This window comes from Myiozetetes cayanensis, unplaced genomic scaffold (assembly GCF_022539395.1).
Source record: "Myiozetetes cayanensis isolate MyiCay16 unplaced genomic scaffold, myiCay2020 scf4, whole genome shotgun sequence".
Lineage (NCBI taxonomy): Eukaryota > Metazoa > Chordata > Aves > Passeriformes > Tyrannidae > Myiozetetes > Myiozetetes cayanensis.
The window spans coordinates 54,773,078-54,793,931 of record NW_026087631.1 but is presented as its reverse complement, the minus strand read 5'-3'; the positions used below and the strand labels follow the sequence as shown (position 1 = coordinate 54,793,931).

The window sequence follows — 20,854 nt, the reverse complement described above, 5'->3', positions numbered from 1 at the left end:
TTGGGGGCAGGGATGACATCCAGAGGGACGTGAACAGGCTTGAGAGATGGGCCTGTGTGAACATCATGGAGTTCAACGAGGCCATGTGCAAGATTCTGCACCTGAGACGGAGCAATCCCAGACATGGATACAGGCTGGGGGATGAGTGGATTGAGAGCAGCCATGCTGAAAAGGGCTTGGGCTCTATATAGAGGTGGGTGAAAAATTGGACATGACATACCAGTGTGCACTTACAGTGTAGACAGGCTGAGAGAGTTGGAGATATTCAGCCTGAAGAAGAGAAGGCTCCAGGGAGACCTTATTGGGGCCTTTCAGTATATGAAGGAACCTTCTTAGAAAAATTGAAAGAGACATTTTACCAGGGCCTGTAGTGATACGACAAAAGGCAATAGTTTTAAACTGAAAGAGCGCAGATTTAGCTTGGGTATAAGGATGAAACCTTTCACAATGTGGGTGGTGAGACACTGGAACAGGTTGCTCAGAGAAATTGTGGATGCCCCATCACTGGAAGTGTCCAAGGCAAGGTTTCACACCCTGATCTGGTGAAAGACATCCCTGTCTATGGCAGGGACCTTGGATGACATGATCTTTAAAGGTCACTTCCAAATCAAACAAAACCATCTATGATTCTATTTTTGTATGTAATAAACACCATAGGGTTTTTTTTATTTGCTTTAAAGTGTGTAAAAAGCCCTGAATGTATAGTGAAATGCAGAATCTTGACAAAAATCTTGTTATGATCTTTATAATAAAGAAAGATGATCTGGGAGTCAACCATGCTTAAATATCGGGCAAAAATAAATCCATGGATTTTATGACTGTTGTTTAAGCTATAAGCACCCTCTTTTGGCAAAACAGAAAAGGGTGTATAGTAAGAAGCAGACTAACCTCAGAAGGCAGCTAAAACAGCTGCACTGTCCTGAGCTGAATAATCATAGGAACCTAAGAAATCACTTAATGATCTTACTATGCCCTGTAAAAGAAATGGTCTTAGGAACTGTGATTATAACATGGCAATTAAAGACAGAGGTGGCTGGGGGTTTTTTCCATGAAGTTTATATTACTGATTTATTAGTTTAGCCTGCAATTTAGAAAAAAGATTCACTGTTGAACTTTAATAGTTGGCCAACATCCAAAAACCTCATCCAGAGCAGAAAGGTTAATAAAATTTCATTCTGTTAAGCCCTGAGGTAGTTGTGGTCTTTCAAGGTACAGGTACAGGTTTTGAGGAGCTCCAGTAAGACCTGATTAAAAAAACTGTGGTGCCTGTCTCTCAGTAAATAAGACCCAGCACCCATTCTCATGTTTGAGTGCCCTTTTCTTACCATCTTTCTTTCACAATAATGTCAGGTCCTATAGGACAGTCCTGGCTGGGCAAATATGTTCCATGGAGGCAGTAAATCAGAACAGTACAACTACACCTTGCAAAGCAGACAGGCTGGCTGAAGAGGTAGTCAGGCACTGTAACATCAAGCCAAGATGCACCTATGAATGTATTCATGGCAGACCAATGAAAGTTAATAAATATCTACTTTAGAGGTCAGGTTTTGATTTGTACCAGTACACAAAGGCACACGCTCTGAAAAATCTTTAGGTTGAGGAATGCCCTTCTGTTCACCCACACTTTCTAGTCAGATAGCATTTCTTTTTGTATTTTCCTTTTTTTCTAGCATCTCTACCTTGTGAGGTACCAAAACCCATGGCTGCACTCTGCTAAACAATAAAAACTTGCTTAATTTTAAATATTTTTAAATTTCTCTATTGAAATCAAACCAATTCAATTACTTTGTCAAGTCCTGAAATGTTTCCCTGTCATAGTAACACGCAGTGCTGTAAAAATTCCAGAAAAAAAAAAAATATAAGCAATGCAACAGAAATGTTCAGAAGTATGAACAGTTGTTTCTGGGATATTTTTGGCAATATTCTGGCAATATTGTTTTATTTTTAATGGGTATAGGCTTGCATTAATGGCTATAAGCTTGCATTAAACAGTGATATGATTACTTTTGATTGGATTCTTGAATGCCTACGTGTGTACATATATTCTCTCTAGAAATACAGTATCTCTTGAAATCAATAGCTGATGCCAAAACTCTTGGATACCAACAGGAAAGAAAAGGATGGCACAATGGTTTTTAAAGACTGTATTTAATTTTCCTGTTTCTCAGTGGTCAAGTTTTTCCACAATTTATGTATATCCAGGTTATACAACATTTTATGTTGTCAGAGTTGTCAGGGGGAAAAAAAGAACGCTTTAGCATGCATGATACTTGATTTAACTTCAGTAGAGGCTATGGAGTCTCGTCTAACTGCAAGTAGAGAAATACTGTTTTAGGAAGCATATTCCATGGTGCAGAAGTGGAAAACATGAGAAACAAATTCTGACAGTGAAATACACAAACCTGTGAAAAAGTCAGACTTCCATCAGAAGGAATTGTGTGTAAAATTGAACAAAAAAAGAGTAGCCTCATGTTACTCACATTATTTTTAAATTGCGCATCTTCCCATAGTGGAAATGTGCTAAAACAATGAATAGAAGGGAATCTGAGTACATGGTAGAAAGTAAAATGTCAAGACACCTTTTACTTGGGCTTTATGGGGAGAACTATTGCCTCTTTCCAGGTAATGGGCTTCCTGTGGCAATAGCAGATAGCCATGTTTTAGGGTGAATTGTTTAATATCTCATTGATCAAGGACCTACTTTTTAGTTTGTTTTCCACCAGTATTTTCTGAACTAAATTTTTTTCCTGGGTAGAAATCCCAAGATACTATAATGAAGAAAGCTAACTACATACAAGTAGGTATTTATTACAGGGTATGAAGTAAAGTTTGACATTAAAAGTAAGTGTTAAAGGGAGTAGGTACAGAAACAAGAGTAGGAGAAAAATAGCAGTGGTATGTGCGTACCACAGAAGTGGTTAATAAAATGCTTACTCTCCCAAACAAGAAAAGTGAGTTTCAGCATTACACTTATCTGTTGTTCAATCTTAAATTGCTGGGGCCTACAAAGAAATAATTATTAATATCAGAAGATCTTACTGTAGGACAAACAGTAGTTCCACTTTATCACAGCATTTTCTTCTAAGGTTTCTAAGTGGACTGTGGGAAATTTCCTTCTTTTCTTCTTGCTTCACCCTCAGCATCCTAGCTATATTGTTATTTCTAGTAGTGTCAGTCATCAGTACACACTTGGGAATGGAATGGACGTTATAATAGCCCAAAATCTCTTATAGTCTCTGAATGGAAATTAGACATGTTTGGTTTAGTATAGTTTGGTTCATATCAAACTCAGTTTGACTTCAGATTCTGTTCAGGCATGAAGACAGAGGTTCCCAAGCAAATGTGGTCCCCCTGTTCTCTTCCCCTTTTTGTTGATATACGTGATGTTCACATGCTGAGCCTGAACCCCAGGCTAGATATGAAATTACTAGCAAGAAGTGTCAGTTAACTATTAACTATTAATATCTGACTAAGTTAGCTAAACTGGATTGCTGATATTAAGCCTTCTCACTGATTACATTTTTATGAGAGTTGGAAAACTTATTCTACTCATCAGTCTCAGTTTCAGCTTCTTCAGGTGTATTATAGGAACCCAGAACTCCCTTGCAATAATTTTCATCTAGTAATTTTAGTTCCTGACCTTAAAGATACATGGTATTGTACTGTTATAGAAAGTGACTGCATTCTTCTGCAACAGTTCTGTATGTGTGTTCATACCATATAAAACTGGTCTACATTTTAATTAAATGAATCTTCTTTACGAGCATCAGTTTTGTTTGTATAAGAATACTGGAGAATCAAACTCAATTTATTTGATGAGGTAAGTAGAATGCATATGTTTTCTTCATATTTATTCCACAGACAGCTTTCTCTCCAGCTGAGAGCTTATGTTAAAGAGTGTGAATGGAACAGCCTTTATACATCACTCCAGAGTGCAGGGTGAATCACTGGAGCTGCAAGGAGATTAAGTGATTTGTAGGAGTTTTTGAGATCTTAGCAATATGCTTTTCATAGTGTTAGTTTATTGCAATGAGAAAAGAAATATATTGCCTACCTCCCGTGTAGTAAGTAAAACCCACTACAAAAGTATTATTCTTGAAGTCTGGATATAGAAGTGGGAAATCGAATTACACAGAAAACAAAACTCTGTGGCTCTGATGTGTCATGATAATATCAGACAGCCCTCCTTGATCTCATATGGTGTGTAGGTAAATGGAACCTCTGACCTATCATTGGAAAAATGAAAAAAAAAAGGGATCTGGCCCCAGAACCCATGCCCATAATACCCCATTTGTTCTACTAAACAGAAAGAGGTATCAGCCTTGAGATGCTGGACTGTGGATGATAGGATCACAACTTTGGATCACTCTTTCTTGCCAAGAAGTCAGTCTGAGCTGAGATGGGAGAGATGTAAGACTTGCTTGTGCTGCTAAACCAGGAAAACCCAGTTCTATGATACTCAAATATATTGATGTCAGTAAAAGATACCTGTTATACATTATGTTATTCAAGATGGAATTCCTGTGATTACTTTAACTTTTGTCTTATCACCTTAACTACCAAAAATACTGTTCTCAGTTACGCAGTAACTAGGAAAATAGAATAGATATGAAATGAAGATCTGAGGAAAAATTAAAGAATTAGACCAAAACACTCAGTTAACAAGATTTTTTTAAATCACCACAAAAAAAAAATTGAAAAAGCTTCTGCATATCTATTTGCATCTGAGAAATGAATGTTCAGACTTGGGTTCATTCTAGTTAGTATGTCTGAGGCATCTACAGACAAACCCTTCTAGTTCTTTTAGTGTTCTCTAACCAAGTATCATTCTATTCCAGGTATACTTGAGAGTCTATTTTCAAAAGGATCTTGCCCTCCAGTTAAACTGACTGCCACTGTTTCCAAGGTGTCGAGGTCAAAATATATTTTCAGATTTACTACAGAAATGCAACAAAAAAAATTTGTCTTGCAATTTTTCTACCTAGTTTTCTTTCCTAAAAACTCAGTTCTGCTGTTACTGGTATACAGGAGAAAGAGATGAAGGAAACTTAAACCAGCTGTATCCTCAGATTGTCACATTCCTTGTTAATTTTCTTTGCAGTGGCTGGTATGAGGCTATGTTTTGGATTTGTGTTGAACAAAAATGGTAATTCAGTGATGTTTTTGTTATTGCTGAGCAGTGCATGCACAGAGCCAAGGCCTTTTCTGCTTTCCCTGCTGCCACGCTAGCAAGAAATTTGGGGGTGCATGAGAGGCTGGGAGGAGACACAGCCATGATAGATAACCCAAACTAACTGGAGGGATATTCCAGCCCAATGACATCATGGTCAGCATAAAAAGCTCGGGGAAAGAAGGAGGAAGGGGGAGTTTTGGAGTGATGGTGTTTGCCCCTCCAAGTAACTGTGAGGTGCGAGGAGGCCATGCTCTCCTGGAGATGGCTGAACACCTACCTGTCCATGGGAAGCAGTAATTAATTCTTTGTTTTGCTTTGCTTGTGTGGGCAGCTTTTGCTTTCCCTATTAAACTGTATATGTCTCCACCCACAAGTTCTCTATCTTTTATCCTTCCAATTCTCCCCCTGATCCTGTTGGTGGGGGAGTGAGTGAGTGACTGTGTGGGGCTTGGTTGCTGGCTGGGGTTAAACCACAACATCCCCTCACTCAAAAAGGCCTCTAAAAATACCATCAAACAAAACAAATAGTCTCCTCTTCAGGCAATTTCTTTCTTCCCATTGAATGAGCTCTTTTCAGACAGCTTTAGCCACTGACCATGTCCTGTGAGGGCTCCCTCATAAAAATGGTCTTTCTCTAGGACAAAGGAGACAAATATCTATATGAGCAAGCATCTTTTTCTACATGCCTAGGAGTAACACTCCTTAGGACAACAAACCCAATGGCATAATACAACCAGAATCAGGCTAAGAAGACACTTCACAAGAATTGACGGACATAGTGTTGCGTTATTCCAACAGACTTTGGGACAAAGAAAAAGATAATGAGCACTTTTTTTTTTTTTAGGAAAAAAGTTTGGGAAAATGCTTCTATGTTTGACAGTTTGTAAACTGAAGGCCTTATTTAAAGGTTCACTGTACCTTCATAGGGTGTAACTATGCATTTCCTTGAGTTTTTACTAAACTAAGAAAATTGAACTGGGACTGAGGTGACAAAAAAAAATTTTTACACTCAGGGCTTGGATGTATGACAGAGTAAGTCCACAGATATTGCTGTGGATTCTGACACAGTGAACTTTACTGACCTTTCCTGAGTCCACTACCTCCATTAGATACGTACTTTTTGAAAGGACTAAGGCACAGCCTTTTTTTAATCACGGTGAGTGTTTTATGTGAAAAATGAGTATGCGTATGAACATGCAATGGTGTATGACAGATATGGACATGCAGCAGTGTTACCCACCAAGAAAACTCTGGATGTACTTATTTTTGATACTTTTAATATTTTGACATTAATACATATTCTGGCATATTTTGCATAAACTTCACTTGCTTCTTCAGCACATCAAAAATTAGGAGTTATCTTTAGATATGAGTTGCAGTGTCTAATGTCAACTTTGTTAATATGATTGTTCTCTTTGCTTTGGGCTCAATACTGCTCAGCAGGCTGCACCCATGACAGCAAAAACTTACCCTGTGTGTAAAGGTTGCCTTTATACTGTATTTTAGATCATGTGTTTCCCAAGGTGGTACATTGCTAGGATCCATCACTTTTTTCAGTTGAAGAACTAATGCAATTTACTTCCCATATATAAAAATGACTCAATAAAGCAAATAGATTTTTTTAATGGCTCTAAGATTTGGTTTCTGATATCACCAGTGTTTATTTAAAGCAATTTATTTAAAGCAAACTCATCATTTATTTGATAGATTTGAATTACAATAAGCACTTTGACAATATATGCCCTTTTTATTGTCTAAAATTGTATTACTCATTTTCAATTACCATGTCTATCATGTCAGTCCAGGGAGAGTCCTTGAACTTTTTAGTCATGAGTTCTGACTAAATTATAATTGCATAGAAAATTCTGGCATATGATACCTATAAAGAGACAGTAAACCAAAAATTCCTTGGGCTCTCAAGTAAATTCTGTGCTTTCATGTGTTAAAGACCACTTTAGTTGTCAGTTCTCTTAACATGATTTTTAAGTGAGACACAGCTTACAAATACTTCTGTTTTAAATGTCCTATACGTAGTAAATTTATTTATAAGTAACTCACTGCCTAAGCATACTTACAAAGAAAAAGACTGGAAAGCAATGTAACCTTGCAAGAAAGCCTGAAGCCTCAACATCTCTTTTGTTTCTGGGTATGTAAAGAACATACAATATTGACTTCTTATAAACTTCACAGCCACATTTATTTGATGTAATATAAGTGAATGGCAAAGGAGCTTATTCAGCTAAGGATCAAGGTTGGCCTCGAGTTGTCCAGTGATCTGGGCTTACAAGGACACTCTCCCCTCTCCTCAGCGCTCCTCCTAACAGTTGTTGCAGCACACCAAGGATACAGGCTCGTCTTCACCTTGGAAGAAGCGTTGAGAACAGCCACAATGACACTCTCATTCTTGGGCAACTGGTATTAACAACGTGTTTAAATGCTGGGCTGATCATGCTCACCATGAAAGGCCTGAACCTGCTGCACTCCTTGAGTGCCCATGCATGCTAGTAGGCTCCCTTGCTTGGAGACTTCCCTGCTGACAGGGTGCCCTGCCATAAAGTCTGCATGGTCATGCTGGTAGAGGAATAGGGTAATTTCCTGCCCTCAGCCTGGCTTTTCCGCTGCTTTATTCACCTTCATGTTCACCTCATTTACACTCTCAATTCCCCGGTTAGAGCCAAGTGGAATGAAGCTGACCCAAACTGAAACAATCAGTATGTTTCAACTGCTAGGCCATGCCCTGAATGTGCAGGAGTCTTCTCCAGCGAAATGGGTGCTCTTTGTGGCATGTACCTCTTGGCTGCAACTGTTTCTGCAAGAGGCTCATCATTAGCCTGAGGCCAAAATCTTCCTGTGCCGAGTGGATGGCAGCAGCAGATCTGCCCAAATATTTTCTTTCCAGCTTTATCACCTTGATAGTCCTCTGATATATACAAATGTCCTTATAATTGAGAAAGTCTCCTTCATTTACACCACAGTTTTCTAAGATGTGCTCAGGAAAGTGCCACCAGGCATAAAGCCCCTTCACCCTCTTTCCCACTTCCGAGGTCCTGTTCACCTTGTTTACCTGTTACTCGGTCCTACATTTTCTCGTACACTCTACAGACAGGTCCCATTCAGGCCCCCTTATAATCTCCCTGCAATCCCCCACGAAGTCGCCTTAAAGACCGTGTGGGACCCCCAGATCACTTTTCAGCTAGGCTGCAGCCCCCAAAGAGCTGGCAAACATCCTCCCTCCAGGCTCCGCGCGGCCCCGCTGCTCCTTAGTCCTTCGATACACACTGCTAGGCAGAGACCCCTTAAAGGCCAACTCGTCCAAGGCTCGCTGCGCGACCCTCGGGTCCGCCCCGCCTGTGGAGAGCCGTGCCCCGTCCTGGCAAAGCACGGCGTGCCCGCGGTGCAGGCAGCACGGAGGGGGGCGCTGGCGGCGGGACTCGCCGCCCCCCGCGCGGCAGCGGCAGCGGCAGCGCCGCAAGGGTTAAGCGGGGCCGGCGGGCACATGACAGCGCGGGCACGGCCCGGGCTGCGCGGGAGTGGCGCTGCCGCCGCCAGGTGAGTGCCCAGGCCAGCGGTGGCCTTGCGCCCCGCCGGCTGCCCGCGGGTGGGGGACGTGCGGGGCGGCGCGGCCCCTCCGCTGCCCCGAGCCGCCCGCCCGGGCGGGGACAGGGTGAGTCGGCGGCTCACGGCCTCCGTGTCAGAACGCGGAGGGCGGAGGAGAAGGGAAAGCAAAACAAACGCTCTTGTGGTGCAGTCAGTTCACGGTTACTCACCTCGCTGGCCGGCTCGCCGCCGAGATGAGGACGCAGCGCTGTCTGGGAGGACGGGGCAGACACCCGTCCGGGAGATTTGTCATCCCGCTGGTGAATAACCGGAGATAGGTACCCGCGGAGGGAGGTTTTGGAGCCGAGAGCTTGCCCGGCGACCGCCCCTCTGGCGGCAGCAGCGGAGCGGTGCGAGAGCGGTGCGGGAGCGGTGCAGGGCGGGCGGGAAGCCGAGGTCTGCCGGGGATGCCAGCTAGAATGATGCGGGGCTGCCCCGCGGAGGTCCGTGGCCACGATGCCGAGTAGTGTCCCGCCCGGGTCTTCCCGTCATTCAGGCGGTGGCCCTGTTGGCACGAAAACAGACGTGTAGTGCTTGGTGAGGTGACAGCTGTGTTCATCTGCTGGCGTGTATGCTGCTAGCAACTGCAACCTCTTAATAGACTGGAAAGTCATGGCTTTCGTCTGTGTTCTTCTCTGGTTAGCTTTTGGCCCCGGTTGAAACTGCTCGTGCTTTAGCTGCGAGGTGTGTGTGTGAGCCGTGGTTGTGATAAGGGTGGCGGTAGGTGTCCCCCGGGCCATCGACCGTTCAGCGTGTGGTGGCTGCCCGCGCTGTCCCGCGAGTGGCGGCCGCAGCGAGGGCACCAGGGTAGGGCAGGTGTCTGTGGCTCCGTGCCTCTGCCTTCACATTGCCACCAGCTCGTATGGGGACACTGTTGGTGTTTTCCCATGTCCTGCATGCGCTGAAGATCTCATAATTGCTGACACTGCAGTGTTAGCAATTGTGGCTGTACTTCTGTAAAGTCTGAAATTATTATAGGCAAAGAGAGCAGGGCAGCACTGTGAATAAAAGGGTGCCACGGATCAGGGTTTGCATTACTGGGCAAGCATCCTGCGGCAATTGACAGCATGTCAGAAAGCGTGCCTCAGACTTTTGTAGTCAGTGCTGCTAGATTTGTATTGAGTTTTTTCAAGCAGCTTGGCTGAAGTTTGTAGCTAGCCCTAATGAGAATAGCGTTGCTCCTGGAAAGCTGCTGTTCTATTACACCAACCACTTGCAGTAGCACAGCTCTGATGCTTAAGATCCTAATAGAGAAGAATCTGAGAAGATCTTAGTTAATAAACTTGAGAAGGTTTCTCTGGCAGAATGGTAAAAATGTGTGGTCCTAGCTACTCTAGAATATACATCATCCTGTCCACTGATAACGGCTGCCCTTTTGATGGCAGTTGCAGCAGTATCAGTGATTGTGCTCTGCTCTGTGTTTATACAGTCCCTCGCACAAAGGCATTCCTTTCTGTGACTAATCTTCCTAGGAATTATAGTGATGCAAGTAATAAGTAATTAGTAGATTTCATTGTACTAGCTCTGAGAAACTCAATCATTTTGGGGGCTGGTTGTCTCAAGTGCTGTGGAGGACCTCCTTTAGCTATCATTTGCCTTGCTTGTTCATGCTGTGTCAAGAGGGTATAAAAATCCTTGAGAACTAGAAACTTTCAGATTGTGTGACCCTTTTCTGTTTTTCCTTGGCTGACCACCTGGGCCCTAGAAGAATGTGATATTATCCGAGTACTGCAGTTTGGAGTAAAGCCCTGTGTCCAAGAATACAATTGTCAAGAAACGGACACAAATTACTGAAACAGTGGATGCAAATGTGAAATATTTGTTATTCTCAATAGTGCATGAGTTCTAAGATGCTGGCAGATATGGAGGGGAAAAAGATTCTCTATAAATTGAGAGAAAATTTATTTTTTATTCTCAGTTTTGAAAGCGCATTGTCTTCCTTTATTGCAACTGGGATTCTTAATGTACTAATTTCAAGCTCTTGGTCATTATTTCCTGGTTAAATCTCTGTGTGGTTTTCTTTTCCAAGGAGAATTTATTACCATAAATCACCAGAGACCACTTTGGTCTGTGAAATAAATCCGGATAACTACAACTACTGTAACACCAGCACTTCCTATACATTTGTGCTCTATTTAGAAAATGAGTTGTTATGTTGATGGCTTACTCCTGTGTTAGTGTGTCCTCGCAAGTAGCTATGAGACACAAAAACCTCAGGAGTCAGTGAGGCTGAGGTGAAGCATCCCTCTAGCTTTTTGTGCCTGTCCCTTCACCTCTCCATCACACTCCTGTCCACCCTGACTGACTCATCAGGAGGGGGATGTTAGGGTAGGAAGTGGCTTTGGAGTGTTTCACCGTGGTGCCACTGACAGGTGATGCTCCAAATACTATGGCCATGCAAAGAGGGAAAGGCTGGCAGGGAATAACAGAGCATAAATGTAGGAAGCCTTTGGGTGGTCTTGTGGTTAATCAGACCTGGTAGGAAGTAAATTTTTTTTCCTAGAATTGTGCCAGGGAAATAGTGGAGGAGAGCATGTTGAAAGGCTTGGCTATCCCTCATCATGATAGGGATGAGGGAAGGCACTCACAGTCTTTGGAGTGCACAGTCCCAAAGAAGGGGGTTATGGTTCATGATTGCTTTCTGTGTTGCCTGGTAGCTGTTGAAGAGGTGAGGTGTCTCCAGTGAAATAACAGGAAGCCAGGACTCTTTGGTGCGTTGTCTTTCAGTCTTCTCCTTTGGTTTGGGATAGTGCTTGCTATCCTATATGCATAGTGCCAGTGTCTGAAAACTACTTTTGTGAAAGTATTTCCTGAGCTGGATTTAATACAATTCTTTAAACGGATCTCTGCAGTGGAGTAATTCACCTTTTACTGAAATTGAAAAGTGTTTTACCTCTTAATTCAGTGGGTGAAGTAGTAAGCCAACTCTGATTACTTTTCAAAACTGCACTGTAAAAGTAGACTATATGGCATACTGTGCTATAGGCACAGATTTATGAATTATTCTTTTGTTTTGCTTTCTGAAGAATTCGTGTTCAGATTTTCTAAGGCTTCAATTCATCTTGAATTTAAATGTTATGACATGGCTTTCTGAAAGTGAATTTATGAATCATTGCTATGGATTTTGAGAACTTATGTTGTCATCATGTTATTGATGCAGAGTCATAGAGCTTTGAGTAATGTCAGCTTGAAAAAGAAAAGAAACTTTAGGAGTAGTGGACATAAGTGTTCTTAAATGATCTTTTAATATCCATGGGAGCATGAAAAGGTAACTATAGTATCTAATGATGGACAGAAATATTTCATTAAAAGGTGTCAAGTACTTATGTTCCTTTGGTAGAACAAAAAAATTTGTCAGTACAGCCATTCAGTCTCAGGATAGTATTCTTTCTTGGGTTTTTTTCTTTGTTTGGTTGGGGGTTTTGTGTGCGTTTGAACTTAGTGCATCAAGCTGCAATCCTATTCAGGATTGCTAAGCTTATTTCTAAATAAGCTATTGTATTTGGTGCTGTACTCCCACAATTTCCAAAATCACTTGGATTAGAAGTTTATCATTATTATAGGTAGCTGTAATTGGTAACTATTTATGGATCTGATGGAAAAGTTAGACTTTTAGAATATAATTCATGTTCAATTGGCAGTTGATTAGTTATATGTGCTTTAATGCACCTCTGAGTAATCTGATGTTTTGATTTGAGTCAATTTGACCACTGATGTGAGAAAGTCTTGACATCATGTTGAAAATTGATTCTAAGGAAATTTAACTAATGAAAACCCACTTAAAAATAGTAAATAATATTGAAAATACCACAAAATAATATTTTTTAAAATGAGGAAACTTGTGTTCTCCAAGGTGCTTTAGCATTTTAAAGAAAGAAAGCACTTATTTGGGTCATAATGTAATGTTATATATTTTCAAAGTACAATCAGGAATGAGACTAGAGGAAGAAAATGTAGAGGAATTATTTAGTATGTTTCTGCTTTCGTAAAGAACTTTGGTTTGTTTGTACTTGCGGGTCAGTTGGTTCAAAATACAGTTTACTAGGATGAGGAAAGAAATTATGGGCTCAGAGGCCTTTCTTCAAGTGTAAAAAACACAGCAGGAGCTAATGATAAAACTGAGACAATGATAGCATGGAATACTACCATTGCTTGTATGATATAACATTAGTGGAGAAGAATAGCAAAGGAGACCAACACTAACAATGCAAACTGTATATTCACCTGGATTTGATAGGGTTGATGGGTCTGTGTGACCTATGTAGAAAAATTCTTCCACTGATTAAACTAAAGTGCTTTTGTTGAGTAAAGCTAAAGCATTTGTCATGCTATATTCTTTTCTTGATTATATTCTTACTTTTCTAGTGTAGCTAAAGTTGCAGACAAGAATTACAAGCAAGAATGATTTTTATTTGTGGACAATTTACAGTGACATGGTGTATACCCTTGCCAGCAGAACAATTGCCTTTTTTTTATATGTCCTTTTCTAAGGATCTAGTCACCTGTGTTAAGGCACGGTACATTCTGCTTTTAAAATAAACTCTGAGAATTCAGCTCTCCTTTTCCTTTGTTGAATTGAAGAGAGTGAGTAATGCTTCAACCAGGCATGAAGAGAAATAATACTGCTTTTTATTGGTGTGCTTTACAATTTTTATTCCCACAATATAAAAATATAACAATTAAAATAGTATGTAGAATACATCTTCTATGACCATTCAAGTGTGGTTAAGGCATATCTATCTTACTTATATCAGTAGGGAGTGTACTCTTGCCTTTGAAGATAACATGCTTAGGCCTTTCATTTTTAGTGAGTTCTTAATTGGTGTGTGAATATCTATGCATAGATATCTCTATAGAGACTTAGATGGCTTTTAATCTGGAAGTGTGCTATGAATGCAGTTTTGTGAAATAAACGGGGATGTTTTGTTTGGGGCTTTTGACAGTGCACAGATGGAAAAAAATTGAGACATTGCAGAGTGATTGTAACAATAAGTTAAGTATGAGGGTTTTACATTAAATTCAATCATGGATATACTGGTTGGAATTTTACTGGCTTCAGTCATGAAAATTTCATGTGCTGAGTGTAAAAGTTACGGTTCAGCATTTTGTTGCAGCAAGATCATAATAATTAAAACCTTAATGTATACATGAATGAAAACCATAACTGAAACCATACTTCAGTTTTGTTTCTATCAGCCTGTTTGTCTGAACAAGTTAATTAGGCACAGAGTGTATGATTGAACAAACTACTTTAACATGTGCTTAACGTTAAACAGATGCGACCAGTGATGAAAACTGGGCATGAGCTGTTCAGCTGAATTAGGGCTGAACTTATCCCATCTGCATATCTTAGCCCAGTGATTTACACTGACAAGTGCAGCTTTTGCCTACAAATCTTTTTTTTTATGTCAGGAAATGTTTAGATCTAGTTGATTCTGCCTTGGAGTGAGTTGTCACTGAGATGATCTCTTGAACCCCTTACAGTCTTGTCTTCTAAGATTTAAATAGGAGGAAAACATTAGTGCTGAAAAGTCAGGGTTTGAAAATTTTTGGTATATTTAAAAAAAATGTCCTTGAAATTTGCCACTATGTTATTAATATTTAAAGTATGGTATATCTATAGAGTTATAATAATAGTCCACTTTTGAAATTATTGCAGTTGTGTTTATGAATGCTTCTGTGCTATGCTTGTTGTGAAGTGCCCTGGAGTTTGAGGGACCTCAGAGTCTTTTCTGTGGTTTTGCTGTTTCCTCTTCATATTGTTGTATGCATATCCTTTAGAATGTGAACTACTGTTTTTCCTGTTTTGTCAGTATCTGCACAGTGCTTCCCTACTACTGCATGTGCTTTTCTGCATGGGCTGGGGAGAGGGCAGAAAAAGGCGCAGCTGTGTTCATCCTACTGACAATTCCCTGTCAGAGAGTCCTTCCAGACCCGGCTGTCTTCTTGTACTTGGTCAGCATGCACCTAATTTCATGGCTGATTTAGCTAATGTGGAGGCAGTTGACCTTATTGCTTTTGATGAGGCAGGTTCTCTCTGTGTTAGAGCTCTAAGTCATTGCTTGGCTTTGTTCTTTCTCCCTAGCAGACCATATAGAGCTTGTTCTCTGTTTCTTGTAACCAGTAAAGTTACAAAGTTAACAATCATGTGCAGTCCTCTTTCAACTATTACTGCAATCTAATTTATTTTTATTTATATATTTTTTAAAAAGGTATAATAGTGGATTTCTTACTTTGTTTGAATTGATATCAGTCATAGCTGGGGATCTGTAAAAACACACTTTGATTACATTAACTTTTTAAAAAGGAATGGGAGGTCATATAGTATGAGCCAGTGGACAACGGGTATTTCTCATGGGCCTAGGATGATCCATGTGAACAGCAGAACTCACCTGTCAGAATTCATGCAGGAACACCCTGCTCATCTTCAAATAGCAGCACCCAAAGCCCAGCTACTGGAAACTTGTCTGCCAGCCTACACTTAGAGATGCCCCTTGGAGGAGGGCACCTCCAAGGTTGCTCCTCAGAGCAAAATCAACAGTACTGTTTACTTTCCTGCCCTAAGTCCCAAGAAACAAGTAATTACAAATCAGAAGCCCTTATTACAAGTCCCACAGCCCCCAGAATTTCCAGCCCCATGGTTTTTAAAGCCAAAACAGCAAGAATTTGGAGATACTTTTTTCCCTTGAGGTAAAACTAATTTTTCTATTGTCATCAGTAATAACATTTCTTTTCTGGTAGCACATCCCCAGATGGTGTTAGTTTAAGTAAATGGAATCCGCTTCTTTACCACTCCTTACTACAAAAGGAGACACTCCAACAAGATATTGTATTATTTTCCACAAAAGTAATTCATCATTTGATTATACTCAGAGAGTTTTTGTTACAAAGTAGTTGAGCAGAATCTCTGAGTTTCCCTACGGTTGCTTATAGATAGCATAGTTTGCCTTTGCTTTGCTAACCTAGCATTTTGCTTCAACAAATCCAGAGAGTAATCTTATGTTCTGTAGCACCAGAAGTTTTTGAGTACTATCAGGAATACTCCTTTGATGCATGAACACAGCTTTCCATTGGTGCCTAACAGCTTCTTTCTGATAAAAGCAGAAATAGTCATGGGTTTTTAGTGCATCTAGGCTGGAAAACTGTAGAACACTTTTGAGTATGTCTTGACCACTTGCAAGTCATTTTTTGGAACCACTGTTCATGCTGTAAAAATCAATAATGCATAACCCTCGCAAAATTTGGAGGTTCTCTGGTTCTCTGTGAGTAAGTACTTGTGCATCAGATGAGAATGTATTGACTATCTGCTCTTGGGTCTTAGAAGTCAAAACAGAACATTTAAGTTTACAATACTTCTTCACTCTGGTCATTCTGGAGATGGGGATATTCCTTTGGAGGAGTTTTGGTATCATCATTTCAAAACTGAATCTGTAGAGACATGAGAATTTAACGTATAGAAATGAATGAAATGCTTTAAAATATACCAAAAAAAGCCCAAACACCGGTGCTGATATCCAAGTGAAAGTAGAGAGAAGGAGACAGATATTTTCTGTTTTACTCCAAATGTATCGCTTCTCTCCATTTTCTGTTTTTCTTCACTATTTGCCTTTGACAACTTAGGAGGTTCATTCCTCTTCAGCAAGGCTTGCAGGCGTGAAACCATTATCATTTCAGAACAAGTTGAAAGTTAACTTCATGGTTGAGTACTCTGCTGAGTCAGACCAGTGGTAATGCATATTCATTGAATGACCTCTGAGATCACTGATGTGTTGCGAGAAGTGGGGGCAATGGCAGCTGTAATTCACAGCATATAAATGAAAAGAGGTAGATCTTCACATGATAGTTTTGGAGGAACTTTTCTGTCTCTCTTTCACTACAGGCAGAGTCTGATTCCTGCTGCCTTGCAAATTACATGCCTAAAAACTGAGAATCCATGCTGAGATCTCTAAAGTAGCCTTATATAACAACTAATCCACATACAGTATGTGTTGCAGAGGAGCATGAGAAGGTGAAGAGAGCATCAGCTAGTTCAGTGATCTATAACAAGGTGATTCTTGGGGATGGTCCTGTGTAGGGCCAGAAACTGAACTCAAGGATCCTTATGAGTCCCTTCCAACTAGGCATATTGTGAGATTTCTGGTTTGGGGATTTTGATCTGGGATTTTAACGTGCTTTGCCTGATTGATATGTTCCTAGATGCTGTCATTTCTGTCTTTCCTTCTTGCCCTGAGTAGCCCCCACACATGTAAAGTAGTCTACTGTTTCATGAGGTAGCTGAAGGGCTGGTATTAGGGAAGCTATTTATGAACAGTGCTGATTAGGTAAGATACTGCAAACTTTAGAAATGATGGACTTCTGATTCCATGTTTCTATGTATTTAGGTTATTAATTCTGTATGCTTCAAAATGATTAGTAGCAGGACTACTTACAGAGCTGAAGATTATGCAGGCTGGGAACATACCCACTATAGAAGAACTAAGTCTAACTTGGTCGTGTCCAGCTAATTTTCTAAGACTTTGAACCTTGCTATGCTGTATAAAGCATAGCCTGTTAAATAAGACTGTAAACCTTCTAAAACTACTCATGTAGTTTATTCTTGTGCACATTCTTCATATTTTCTCATTTTCACTGGTTGGTTTATGGAGGAAAATTCTGTTTTAGAAGTACTTATTGCTAAACCTTTATCCCAAGAAGACAACAGTTTTACAGTTGTCCCAGTATTAGTTACAGAAGTTTGCAGTGTTCAAAGTTGTTTTTGTTGTTTTGATTTTGTTTGTTTGTTTTTTTTTTTGGTTAGGTTTTTTTTTTTTTATTGGTTTCTTTTTTGTTTGTTTTTACTTTAAAATACAGGGGATAGTAAAAGCACCAAGATACACCCCAAAATAACTTGGTGGTTTAGGAATAGTTTCTCTGCATTCTTTTTGTAATGGATAAAATAGTTAAACAAATCCCCCAAAACAAAACAAACAGGTACTTCAGTTTGGGATAGAGGAAAGAACAGAATATTTTGGGGCAATCCAGTTGTGTGCCTTGTTTTTTACAGAGGTGATGCTGAATGCACAAAAAGGGAACAGTAATCTACAGTAACCACAACAGGCCCAGAGTCTTTACTTTGCTTGAAGACTTTCTTTATCTTTTACAATGTTACAAGGCTTTGAAAGGAGATATTTTTTTTTTAGAAAGGATGCCACCTATGTCACAGTAAGATAAACTGTTATGTTTCTGTGCATGGAGAAAAAAAAGCAAGTGCGAACATGTAATGGGGTACATCTCTGACTTCAGTTACTTTATCTCCTGGGTGGTAGTGATGGGATAATAATGCTTTATAATACAATGAAAAAGTAAAGAGTATAATGATGGATTTTTTTTCCAGTACAAAAAAATATGGTAGTACAGTGATTTTTTAAAGTGTGTTTTTTTGTTGTTGTTTTTGTTTTTTTTTTTTTTTGCTAGGTGTGTAGACTTTTGTGTACTCATATTAGATGTTTTCACATAGAAACTAGGTTGTTAAATTAGTTATTAAAAGGTAACTTTAAGTGTGTAAGTTTCAGGCAGCTCAAAGTAGAACTGTGATCTAAGTTTACTGATGTCCAAAAGTTACGTACTCAAGGATTTAGCACCAGCATATCTGCACTTTATGCACATCTGAATAGTATTTTTGTTTTCCAGAAAACCTAGTAGCTATTCTTACTGCTTGTCTCATTGATTCCTATGTGCAGACAATGGACTTGAGAGTGTGAGCTGGACCACATTCAGGCATATCCTGAGTGTTCTCATGTCTCACTTGGTAATAAAAATTCCAAGTCTTTTTGAAAACAACACATTTTCTGAAAGGACCAATATGTTTAACACTCCTACTGTTTTCTTGTACTCAGTTGATGAAAACCTGTTTTCGAAATTCAACAAGAGGTATTAAAGATAAATATATCTCTGCTGTTGTAAGTAGTTGCAGAAGGTGGCTGTGGGAATAGTTCATAGAATCTACTGGATTGGAAAAGATCTCTGAGATCATCAAGTCCAACACTTGATCCAACACCAAGTGCCACATCCAGTCTCATCTTAACCTCCAAGGACAGTGACTCCACCACCTTCCTGGGTAGCCCTTTCCAATGCTTGATTACTCTCTCTGCTAAAATTTCTTTCTAATATCCAACCTAAACTTCCCCTGGCAGAGCTTAAGCTTGTACTCTCTTGTTAAGGAGGCCACGTTTTGTTTTTCCTTCAACATTATTGGTGACCACTACAGGAAGGAGGATCCTTCTGGGGGAGTTGAATCCTTGATCTGAATCACTGAGATCATACTTAACATACTTATGGAGCATTCATTCAAGGTTTATGAGTGGTAATACAATATATTGTAGTCTTAAAGCAGCCTGGATTTGGCTGATGGAGAATTTCTACTGTGTCCAAAAGGCTGTGCTGAGGTGCTGTTAGTGACATTGGTGCAGCTGCTGCATCTCCAGCCGCTGTGTACCTCCATCACCTGACAGAGAGGTCCAATATGGACATGGGGCAGGGAGAGGCAGCCTGTCAGCCTGGTTTTTGGTCTTACTATGATTATGATTTGAACTGATATATCTAGCAGAATTTTCAATAATAGTGAGCAGCTCTCAGTCATGAGAGCTGTAGCCATCTCCATATATTCCCTTTTCTCCCTGGCAGCAGGTGACACTACATGCATGGGGAGTTCAAGCCTTGAAACCAGTCTGACCTTTTGTTCTACCTTGACTCTTCTTACTAAAACCAGTGTAGAAAGCAAGTAGGTATGTGATTAAGACTGTGTTATAATTGTGAAGGCTTGACATGAAAATACTTGGAATGGGACTTGAAGAAGCAATTCTGGACATTTGCCCCCCAGATAGGACAATCTAGTAAGAAATGCAGAAACCTGTGCAGATAGACATGGACTCCTTTTGCTCTCCTTTTCCAGAGCCATTGAAAATACAGCTGTCATCTTCCATTTCTGAGGTTCCTGCAGCGTTAAGTTTGTTCCTTGACATGAAAGAGCATTATGTATTTTATTTTCCATCTTCTTGCAAATGTGACTGTAATTTTTTTTCTAGTAAAATGAGTCAGCTAATGTTCATGTGTAAAATGAGTATGTTTTCTGTAAGGCTCTTCCATATCCTGGAAACAGTTGACAGGCATCAAATCTTGGGATTTTATTTTATTTTATTTTATTTTCACTCCAGAGACTCCAGATGAAGAAGCAGCTCTAGTGCTGCTAAGCTGTGTGAGAACTGTGAACTTGGTCGGGAAGGATAATTTTTCTCCTTTTGCTAAAAGAGGCTTGTTTCCCTTTTGAACAATAACCACACAGGTCTGTGAGGAGTGTTATATGCTGAAGTGTTAATCAGTAAGCAGCTTGAATCACACTCGAAATCTCTTTAACATACTTAGTTTGCTCTCCAGTACTGTTGTTTTTTATGTGTCAGTTGGCACAGTGTGAAGAAAAGATGTTCATCAGTATTCTGTGCAGTTCCTTAAGCAGAAAGCTTGACTCAAGACTTACTTTCTTTTTTAGTTGATCTCCATAATCAGTTGACAGCAGTTTTAAAGCCTGGTTATTGATGATATTTGAGTATAGCAAAGTAAGTGATAATGATCTTGGTTTAATCCAGCGTGACATATTTTTCAGCTTGGCATATCTTTCAGTGGCCTTGATGTGCTTGAAAAAAACAACACAGGATCCATCAAGGCAAGGAGATAATTCCTTGCAACTCTGGCAGTTGTTTGGAGAAATCCTTTATGAGGACGGTGAGAATGGGTCTTGGTGGATTCTTTTCTTTGGTCTAGAACTTCCGAAAAGGGCACAGGTGGGAACATGAGACTCCTTGAGTTTAAACCTGTGATTAGTTTTAGGGACTGGATGATCAGCAATCCTAGAGAGGCTTGAGAAGGTCCACTGTTGTTCTTGGTATGCTTCTCCTGGAATGTGTAAGAGATTTACTTCATTTTTATGTAAAAGGTAGCATATAGATTCCTGTTGCAAGACACTCCTTTGGAGTGCTTATTTCAGGTTTATTTCTTTTTCCCACTGTCATGTTTCAGACATAATTCAACTTCTGTACATAAATGATATTC

At 40.1% G+C, this 20,854-nt stretch overlaps 1 protein-coding gene and 1 long non-coding RNA gene across 7 annotated transcripts in view; one reads left to right on the top strand and one right to left on the bottom strand.

The window, feature by feature from the left end:
- LOC126646869 (uncharacterized) overlaps window positions 1–9,028 on the bottom strand; it is a 32,068-nt gene extending 23,040 nt beyond the window's left edge. Inside the window, exon 1 of the long non-coding RNA XR_007630415.1 lies at window positions 8,941–9,028. This is a non-coding gene — a long non-coding RNA (uncharacterized LOC126646869). The remainder of the gene's footprint in view (window positions 1–8,940) is intronic.
- The window catches only part of GLIS3 (GLIS family zinc finger 3), a 172,719-nt gene continuing 160,444 nt past the window's right edge, over window positions 8,580–20,854 (top strand). For 4 of the 6 annotated variants that reach the window (XM_050328508.1, XM_050328512.1, XM_050328509.1 and 1 more), the window contains exon 1: window positions 8,580–8,722. The gene's annotated coding sequence lies outside the window, so the exon portion shown is untranslated. Of the gene's footprint in view, window positions 8,723–8,902; window positions 9,031–20,854 lie in introns of those variants that run through there. The other 2 variants (XM_050328510.1, XM_050328511.1) reach the window with 1 other exon arrangement.